Source organism: Symsagittifera roscoffensis, chromosome 2, assembly GCF_963678635.1.
Source record: "Symsagittifera roscoffensis chromosome 2, txSymRosc1.1, whole genome shotgun sequence".
Classification (NCBI taxonomy): domain Eukaryota; kingdom Metazoa; phylum Xenacoelomorpha; order Acoela; family Convolutidae; genus Symsagittifera; species Symsagittifera roscoffensis.
In genome coordinates this window covers 49,468,736-49,480,022 of record NC_087063.1, presented here as the reverse complement: position 1 = coordinate 49,480,022, position 11,287 = coordinate 49,468,736, and positions in this window count along the sequence as shown.

The window sequence follows — 11,287 nt, the reverse complement described above, 5'->3', positions numbered from 1 at the left end:
TCTTCAAAAACATATAATGGTGATACTTTTTTGGTGCAAGTATAAAACCTTATTATATTTCCTTCATAGTCAAGGAAGTTAGATCTATTTTCCGGATAATAAATATCCTGCGTAGGGTATTTTTAGAACTGCTAGTGCGAGTGATTGTAGAATCTGAGTTCTTTCTAATTCACATGGTTGATGTAGTGTTTCTAATTCGGAAAGTGACATTTCATGAAAAATTCTACTAAGTGTTTAGTCTAATTTCATATCTAAGTGGATGTCATAGTGTATTGCGCCAAAATATGTACTATTCTTTAGTGATAATTCTTGTAATCGTGTGCTTTCAGTGTCTTGTGATTTTACTTTTCCACCAGGGTTTCCTGTATTTTTTAGAAGATTTACTGGAATGTATGATGTTCCTTCCTCGATAGGCTGATGTGTTGCATAGGGATCATATTTCATTTTTACAGTGGTCGTATCAAAACCTTCGACGTGTTCAACAAGTATTTCGGAATATTGTGTTTTGTGGAGTGGATTTTTATATTTACATGCTATTTCTGTTTCATGATAGATTTGAAAACGTGTAAACTTATTTTCTATATTGTGTATGTTGTTGAAATTAATATTGGTCTGTCTTATTTGACTTGCGTTGATTTTTTCAAATGGGATGGATTCAATGAACTATTTTTCATGAAATTGAATCATTCTAGCGTGGATTTTTGCTACTTGAAATGTTGTATAAGTGTCTTCGGGAAACCAAACAATTGTTGCTTGTGTTCTTGTTGTGGGATCACAATAGCCTTGGTCATTTTTGCAAGGTAGTCTGATTCCTTGATAAATTATAGTGTTATCTTTTAAATCTCGAGTGAAATGTGTTTTTTCGAGTTGTATTTTCCAGTCAAAAAACATTATTTCTTGGTATCCTTTTTTTTGTATCTGCTTTGCAGTTTGAAGGATTATTTATTCCAATATGTGGTATCCAGTGTTTGTCGTGGATATCATAAGTTAGTCGTCCGTGTGCGCCGTTGTATGGATATCTTTCATCTGGTTTCAGATGTCCTTGATATCTTTCAAGTACTGCTTGATGTACAGAGTCTGTGAAGACTTGAAAGTTTACTATTTTTCTGTTTCAATTTTTATTTTTAGTCAAGTTTAATCTGAGTAGTTCGTTTTTACAATCTTCGGGACTTAGATGTAAAAGTCTTTCTATATTACTTTGGTAGAATGATTCGTCATCAAGTCGGTTTTTATTTCCATTTGAAACTTGTGAACAATGTACTTTTTTTCGGAAAATGTCGTTATAAATTTATAGCCTGTAAGTGTTGTTGCTCGGGTTTTTGAGTATGATGATGCTACTATGTTTATGTTTTGTATAGCTTGTGGTTCTGATTCCCATTGCGTTACTTGGTTTATGGCACATTTGTGTAGCGTTTTTGGTTCGTTTTCTTCACAATCATAGTGTGTTACTAATAAATCCTGAGGTCCAGTGCGAGGAGATGGATTTGTGTTTTGTTCGGGTAAAAATTAGAAAAAGGAGGTGGTGAAATGTAATTATTTTTAAAATATACATGTATGATAATCCTGAGTACGGGTTATAAAACGTGATATACCCAATTGTCTTTTTGGTATATCTGTCGTATTTTTATATGAATTCAGTTGTTATAAAAGACGGGAGGTAATGATTGAGCTGTTACAATCGGTGGACTTAGGGGAAAAGGGTGTTGAACAATATTATTAAGTCTGACTGTGATTTCAAACTTTAATTGGAGACTATTTTGTTGAAGTATTTGAATATTGTGTTCTTGAATATCTTTGTGAATATCTTGTCTATACTGTAATCTATTTAGTGCCCAATTGGGGAGTCGGCTACTTTCTTGACGTTGTCCAAATAGTGGGGGAGGTGCTACGAAAGTATTCCAATCTAACCATAGGTGGGTATTGGTCGATGATTGTTCTTGGTATCTAGCGTCAAGATTGGGGGGGGGGGGGGAAATTAAGGGGGAAACATGTTGGTGAAATTTGACTTAAAGATGGTGTTGATGGAAGTGAAAGTGTTTCTGGCAGTAATGATAATGTTGTATCAGAAGAAATATTTATTGGTTCTTTCACTAAATTTCGTTCACCTTGAGTATATGAGTGTGTTGTCCAATATGGTGGTCTTTCGGTGGTGTGTGGGGGTAAAAAGGATTTTCTCAATTTGTTCGGATGTTGCAGTTGAACCTAGATAGTCTGATGGAATATTTGAGATGCTATGTTGTGAAGCAAGTGTGGGAGTTTCTGGTATTGTACTGCTTGAAAGTTCTGAGGTAGTTGGTGTTAGCGGTTGGGGTATGTTAAAATGAACTCTGGGGGTTTAAAAAATTTCTATTTCTTCTTAGATGTATAATTTGTCTACTTATTTCGGTTGTATTTTAATTTTGGCTAATATGTCTTACTCGATTAAGATCTTGTTGTAAGGTGTGATATAAATTATATGTTGGTTCGCTTAAAGATACTTGGCGATTAACTGGTTCTAATGGTTCAGATAATCGTGCGTGTCGTTTTTCAAATGTGTATGGATTGTCTTGAATAGAAATTCGTGTTGATGGTTGGGGATTGTTGGCAGTTATAGGTGTTAATGGATTGTCTTGGGATGTTGTTGGTGGGGGCTGGTTTGTTGGTGATTGATTAGCGATTTTGAAAAGGTATTTGAGTGTTTAATTCTTATTGGGAAAATTTACGTTTGTTATAAAATTCTTCAATAAAAAGTATCGAAAGAATAGTTGCTAAGGCGAATGTGACTATTGCCTTTTTTATACATTTGCACATTGTCATGATTAGGGATATTAAAAAGGTGAGAAAAATTATGAATAAAAGAAAAATATCTTTTCGACTAAAAATGGTTCGTATCATTTAAATTGATTTTATGTTTTCGTACCTGTAGATGTGGTCAAGGATTTGGGAAAGTTGGAAGTATATTTCAAATAGGGAATAGAAAATTAATAAAAGATTGCAAAAAATTATAGAAAGGATTATTAGAGATTCAAAAGTTTAAATGAAAAAGAATAGCAAAAATTTAAATAGAGTAGAAAATTTTGTGAAAAGGTTTGAAAATTTTCGTTTTAAGTTATCAACTGTTATAGAAAGAAGCATTTAAGAAATGATTTGTTTCGTCGAATATTTTTTAAAGTTCTGAGGCGAAGTTCAAGTGTGATCGGATTTTTTATTGATTTTTTGACAAGTGGGTTCAATTTTGTCAATTATTGTTGAGGGTGTACTTTTATGGTGTTCGGGAGGTCTTCATAGTTTTGTTTTTATTTGTTGGGTAATTGGGGGTATCTTTGAAATATTTGTACTTTAGGCCAAATGATCATGGGTGTTTTTTGCTTTAGGCTAATTTGCCATTTTGGTTGGAGGGTTTTTGAGGTCTGAGTTGGGAAAATAATGTTGATTTTTGCATTATTTGATAGGGGAGGGTTGTAATATTGAAGTAGTGTTTGTTTTACTTGTCAAGTTTTAGCAAGTTGCTTATTTTTGACCTGGAGATTGTAAAGTTATAGTTATAGATATGCCTGGAGATTGATATCTGTCGCATGGTTAATGAATTTGTGTTAGAGATAAAAAGGTGACAATTTGTATAGTTTCTATTGGCTGAATTTGAACTAGAACTTACCGAGTTTATTTTCAGCATGTTATTACAGAAATGTGAAAATTTAAAATGATTAAAAAGAATATTGACGTTAATCAAGATAAAAGTTGTTTTTGAAATTCAACTTTTTTAAATATTTTAGATTGTGGGATGAATGTCTTGTAGTTTTTTCGTGGTTGATTTCTAAGTCGTGATGATTCTCTATGTTCGGATTTTTGCTGTTGATCCTGTGCTAAGATTTTTTCTGTCATTTTTCTATTTTTTCTTTCTTTTTGAGATATTTTTGGTTCTGGTGTGTTCGATAATTGAGGGTTTGCGTTTTGCTGTTGGATTGTTTTTTGATTTTTATTGGTATTAACGTTTTGATTTGTTGCGTTTGTGGATTGTTTTGAAAGATGTGTAAGCCTGTGAAGGAATATAATTGAGTTAAATCGCGGAGTGCGTATTCTTTTGGATAATAAGGTAACAGATTGTTACGGTGTTGAACAATTTCCTTTTTGCTGGAGTCAGTAAGTTTGTATGTTAATTCAGTAGGTTTATCAATTATTGGGTAGGGTCCTTTTCGAAGTGGTTGTAATTTTTTGGAGATTTTTTTTGTGCATTGAAATTAGATTTTGAAACAAATGATCCAATTTTTAATTCTGTGGCTGGCATGAAGCGTGAATCAATTTGGTTGTTTATATTTTGCCTTCTATGTTACTTTTTGGTAGATTTCATTATGTTTTTTATCTCTATTTAAAATCCATTCGGTATGTGTACCGGAAGCTAATTTTAAAATTTGTGGGTGATGAAAGTGGTCCTCATCATGTGTATGTAGTGGTAGACTATAACAAATTGAATTTTTATTTGGTTGACAATATCCTTGTGTATTTTTGTGGGCATTTGCTGTAAACATAAATGGTTTTCGTGGTTTTTGATTAAAACCATTTCGTATGGTGACATTCCTAGATTTGTTGTGATTTGTGAATTATAAGATAAGGGGATTAGCTTTACATCTGCTGACCATTCAGTTTATCGTGTATCATTTCCATTAATGATACATCGAAGAAATTCTTGTAGTGAACGGTTCATACCTTCGACTAATGCATTTGTCCATGGTGCATGAGATGTACGTGGTTTATGTTTGATATTATAGAGGTGGCATAATGTGATGATTTCATTATTTATAAATTCTGTGCCATTATCTGTGACTAGTAATTTGGGTAGTCCGAATTTAGCTATCCAATGTTCGTAAAGTGTTGTGTATGCGTAATAAGCATTACAATGTGGTACTGGGTTGAGCGCTACGTATTGCGTAAATGCATCAACAATGACCATAATATAAGAATTTCCTTCGGAGGATGGTGAAATTGGTCCTTTTGCGTCAAATGAAATTCTATGGTTGAAATATAGACTTTGTCCTTTAAAATCTTGTTTTGGTACTATATGTTTTTGATTTGGATAAGGTTTATTCAATTGACGTATTATGCAAGCGTTGCATAAAACTTTAATCCAAATTAATGCATTTGGGAAGTAAAAAGTTTGTGTAAAATTCGAATATGTCTTTCCTGATCCTGAGTGTCCTTTTGTATTTTGTGTGTGTGATATGTTGAATGCTATTAACATCATAGTGAGGGGAAGACAGGGTATTTTAAAATGGGTGTTTGATATTCTAAAAGATCTGTGTTTTCATTTATAGTTGTACTATTAGATTTTCTAAAGTATCGGAGGAGTGTTTTATTTCCTAATATTGTTGCATCAGCTTTTGCTGGCTTTGTTTTATATTTGTTCCATGATTTGAGTTGTCTAATAACAGGGTCAAAATTTTGATATTTTTGTAATAATTGTAGTGTCCTGAGTGTCCTTTTGAATTTTGTGTATGGGGGATGTTAAATGCTTTTAGTATCATACTTAAAGTAAGACAGGGAACTTTAGAATCATTTAATTGATAGTCTAAAAGATCTGTATATTCATTGATTGTTGTGTTATTAAATTTTCGGAAATATCGGAGGAGTGTTTTGTTTCCTAAAATTGTGGTATCAGCTTTTGCTGGCTTTGTTTTATATTTGTGCCATGATTTTAGTTGCCTAATTACTGGGTCGAAATTTTGATATTGTTTTAAAAGTTCAAGTGTAAGTTTTTCTGTTGGTGGTAGAAAAAAATTTTCGACTTCTAATTTTGATAGGGTAATTGTGTCGAGTGGGTCGTGAAGGTCGAAAATTTGACTTACTGTGTATTTTAAATCATTTGTTCGGTGGTCCTGAAAAATTTATAATGTCAGTTAAATTTTCTTTTTCTATTAATGGGAAAGGATCTTTTTTGTGTGGTTGTTGTTTTATTGTTTTTTGTTGGGTATTATTTTTTGTGTGTATATTATAGCTGTGCATTCTCTCATGAGAGTAGAAAGTCGTAGTTCGGCTTGTGTAAATAAGCGAGAGTTTGCTGATATAGGATTCATCTTATTTGTTCCACTGTGTGATTGTAGTAATTCTGCGCCGATGCCAAAATTCGAAGCATCGCTAATTGCGTAGAATGGTTGATTTGGATTTGGGATTGTATTTGATATTTGTTCTGTTAGCAGTTTTTTAATTTTTTCAAATCGTGTTTGATGTTCGGTAGTCCATTCAAAGTTATTTTGCTGTCTAAGGATGTTATAGAAAGGTCTTAAGTATAATTGCATTTTGTATACATATTTACTGAGCAAACCTAACATTCCAAGGAATTTTTGGATTTTCTTTTTATTTGTGGGTTGTTGAAGTTTTTGAATTGCATCTATGCGTGATTTTAATGGAGTTATAGTGTTTCTTTCAATAATGTGTCCAAGAAACTTTACGCGTGTTAGAAAAAAATGTGATTTGTCTGGAGCTGCTTTCATGTTTTCATTTTTGAGTATTTCATCTTTAGTTTGTGATTGCATGAAAACATCCTCCAAATATGTGATTGCTTTTTCTTGAGTATAAGTGGTCTAAAAATTTTACTCATAAAAGCTGAAAAAGCTGCTGGTCCTATGGATATTCCACAGAAAAATCTGTTGAATTCGTATTGTTGATTTCCAATAACGAATTGTGTTAGCCGTCGTGATTGTTCATCTAATGGCATTTGATTGTATGCGCTATTCATGTCTGCGGTTGTGAAATATTTACTATTTATTTTTGTTAGGATTACTTGAATGGGTTCAACAGGCCAATTGCATTTAGATTCATCTATTAGGGAATTGAGATATCTAGCGTCTAGAACTATTTTTAGTGATTCTCCTTTAGCTAGGATGATAACTGGGTTGATAAAAGTGTTACCTTTTGGTTGTTCCTCTTTATTTACTGGAGGTATAATCATATATTGTTCTAAAGTGTCAAGTAATCTGTTTACTTTAGCATGTAAGTGTATTGGTACTTTGCTTGCTCTTTGTTTTTTGATGTTTGGATGTTGCACAAACTGTTGGATATTTTAATAGTAGTTTGGCTAATTTGTCGAATTCGTTTTGTGTTATTTGAGAATGTTGAAAATTCAACATTGTTAGAAACTTTTGTTGCTCTTCTGTATAACGTGATATTTTAAACGTTGGTTTAAAATATGGTGTTTTTGTGAAATAATCTGTGTTTCTTTTTTCGTTGCTTATTATATTGTTTATTGATAATTCTTCATCAAGAATTGTTGATTGGCATATGTTTAGTAATTGTAAAATATTGTTGACTCGATATGCTACTTCGTTTGTGGGTAAAGTTGTGGCATTTGTTTCACAGTAGCCTAAGAAACCTAGAGGTAATGTTATCTGATATGGTGAATTGTTATATACATGTAATGAAATAATATCGGAGTTTGAATGTTTCGTGTATTTTATGGATGAAATTCTTATTCAAAAAAATTTAAGAATGGGTTTAAATTCAAGGTCTGACATGAAGAGATGTTGTTTGTTTTGGTTTTTATCATACTGGTGAACTTGTTTGATTGAAATGTTATATACTTTTCCTGATAGTGGTTTCAGGTTTTTTCGTTCCTGATTGTATATAGGGTAAAATTTAGAGAAAAATGGTGGTTGTTTGTTTAATCTTTGAAAGAATGTTAAGGATGTGTTCTTCATTCTTGTGTACTTGTCTTTTATATGAAGTTTACTTTTTAGGATCTTTATTGTGGGAGTATATTTAGTTACAAACGGTATGCCAATGATATTGTGTTTAATATCTGTTATGTGGAATGTTTGTTTAAATGGTTTGTTTAGGATTTTGTTTTGTTCCATTGTTCTAGTGGGGACAAGGAAAAGTTGGATTTTTCCAAAATTTATTGAAATTCTTTATTTTTTTGGACTTTCTAAGAGAATGGAATTGTCCAAAATTTTCTCTTGGCTGTTCTTTTTGTATATTTTGATAAATGTGGTTTGTACTTGAGCTTTGTACTTCGTCTTTTTTGGGTTTAATTACAGTGTTAATATTTACTTCTTGTACAACTGGTACATTATTACTAATAGGTCTAATGTAGTAATTTTGAAGGAGTTCTAATTGATTTTCATAAATACGTGAAGTGAAGGGTTGTTCATATATATAATAGGTTCGTAATCATCTTCAACTGTAATTATATTAACTAAGACGGTATTATTTGTATCGTTTTCGCTGTTTGTTGATTCACAATTATTGTGATTTAATTGTAATTCAGTACTTTCTGTATCATCGATACCAGGGGGTCTGAAGTTGTTTCCACAATTGTTTGTACCTGATTAATTTGTCTTTGATGTTTTGGTGTGTTGCTTCTATATTTGTGTTGGGAATCGGAGTAGCGATTATTATTTCTATGAGGAGATTGAGAATAATTTCTTTGTTGATTTTTATAGTTTGGATTCCTATTTTGTGAATTTTTTCGAGATCTATTATGTTAATTATTGTTATTTGTTCATTGATAATTAGATCTGTTGTATGAATTGTTTCGTGATCTATTGTTTGGTAACGTTGATTTCGGTTATTTGAATAACTTTTATTCCTATTGTTTGAATAGTTTCTGTTTCTATGGTTTGACGATTTTCGCGATCTATCGCTTGAATAGTGTCTTTTCCTAGAATTTGATTGGGAACTGGTATCAAACGAATATTCTCTTCTGTTTGAATTTGATCGTGAATAGTTATTTCTATACTGATTTTTTTGACTATTTGATCGACTAATTCTATTTTGTGAGAAATTTAGTGAACTTTTTTGTTCTGGTGACCTACTTCTATAACTAGAAATATAGGGTGACTGGTTTCTTGAATAATTTGAAATATTTGGAAGCGATTTACCAGAGCTGTTGTTACTATGTATATTTTTGTTTGGTACAATTTTTTTACATGTATTGATAGAATGATTTATTTGGTTCTTTGTACTTTTGTGGTTTGGTCTGGTTATCTTGTTGTTTTTATCTACATTCGGCAATATTGTGTCCGTATCTTCGGCAATAATTACACCATTTTTTGAAAGATGGTTTAACTTTGAAATTTGGATTTTTCTCATATATGTTTAAAATTTCAGTGTTTTTTTCAGTGTTTTTTTCAGTGTCCTGTTGTGTAAGATTACCAGTTCCAAGTAGATCTACATCAGAATCTTGTATGTTGATTATATGTGTAGTATTTGTTTCGATTCTATTAACGTATTGTAGTTTAAGATTTTCTGTTTTTTCGAGTTTCATTGTGATTTCTGCTTGTTCTAGTTTATCAACTAGTTTTCTAAAATCTAAATCTCGTTCTCGAATAGAGGGATGTGATGCTCTCTTTTTAATAGCTGTTTTCCTTAATTGAGGTGTTAGAGTCATCAATAAAATTTCTGTCATTTCGTGTTTTTATAATCATGAGCGTTAAGTGAATATGCTTTTCGAACTAGAGTTTCGATTCTAACTGCCAATTGTTTAATTGTTTTGTTTGGTAGTCTGCAAATTTTTTTACATAAAATTTTTTGATGTTGTTTATTTGTTTCAGAATCAAACACTTTTAAAAATTCTGTGTGAATCTTTTCCAACCTGTTTTTATGTCTATAGGTAAAACTAAAAACCATTTTTGAGCTGCGCTATCAAGTGTTGTTTGTATTAACGCTGTGCGTCTATGTATCCAATTATGGTGAAGTGGTGTATTAATTGGTTCAGGTCCTTATATTTAAAACTAAATTTGCTGTGACTGCATTTAAATAATCTTCTACTGAATGCTCAGGGTCTGTGCCTGTAAATACCATCATGGTTTGTTTGATGTTATTGACGATCCACCCATTAGGTATGGATTCATTGTCCTTTGTAGTGATTCTGCGGCATTTGGCATTTGTGAAAAGTTTGTAAGTTGATTTTTTGTTATTTCATGTTGTTGTAAATAATATGGTAGTGGTATTTCACTTTGCATTTGTGTTTCTTGATAATAGTCAGTTTTAACTGGGTTTTGTGAATAAAAATTATTATTTTGAGATGCGTGGTTTTGTCTAGGCTGTCTCATATGTTGTTCTCGTGTATATGGTTCAAAATTATGTGGTTGATTTACGTGATAAGAGTGGAATCTTTGATTTTGAAAATTTTGTTGATGGTTTTGGTAATAAAAATCGTCATCATCTGATGAAACATAATTAGGTGTATAATAAGGTGTTTTATATTTATTCTGGTTATGCTGGTTAGTGTGTTTATTCTGTTGAAAAAATGGGTAATTTTCACTCGGGTCTTCTGGAATTCGCGGGTTATCGTTTAAATTTACTAAGTTTTATGTTGGTTGTTGGAAGTTTTGTCGTTGTGAAAATAAATGGTTTTGCGGGTTTGTACGAGGAGGTTTAGATGTTTGTGATGTATTTACATAGTTATAATTGTGTTCTGCGAAATTGCTTCTGGTGAATGATCTTTGTTTTTGTGTTGGTTTCGTCGTTGGTCTCAGTATTTCGTAATCCATTTGTGAATATTTTGGAGCAACCGAGGGTTTAACCGTAGATTGCAATGTTACTTGTGGTAATGTTGGATTTTTAGGTTTCGGCGTTGTAAGGTTTGGATGTATTGGTGATGTACTTTGCTGTGTAGTTGTTACTATTGTTTCTACTAATTCTTCATTTATAAAATGTGATGGTAATTGAATATCCTGTTGTGTAAGATTACCAGTTCCATTCAAATTATCCTGTTGTACAACAGTTGAATTTAAGCTATTATTTTGTCTTTTCTCGGGTAAAAATGAATTCTAGTTTAAAGGTGTTGCATCTATTGTAAGTGGAAATACTTTTAGATAGTCTTTATGAATGGAAATTGTACTGATTGCTTGACTTGAGATGTCTTTTGGGATGTTCAGGAATAATGGATGAGACCAATCAGGGTCCCAAATACAATCTGATTTTTCTGCAATGACAGTGTCATCATTGGTACTTTGAGGTCTAAAATTTTTTTCTTGCTAGTGCAATTAAATCAATATTATGTCTGAAATAGTCAATTATGAATTGTGCTAAGATTTTTTGTAAGTCGTGTTTAACATTTTGTGAAATTTCATTGCTTGAAAAATATTCACGGATTGTTGAGAATGCGGCAATTTCATTTCTTACATTCGTGTGTCTTGATGTTTGAACTGGTGATGTACTTTCGGTTTCTGTCTTTTCTAGTATGGATAAAAAACTATATATTATTGCAAAAACATCGTTAGTAAATATTGAATTTGCTCTCTGTGAATTTTGGTGTTGTTTGTTTTTAATGTATTCTGCGAATACTTTTGAAAATTCTATGTCGAGGTCGTCT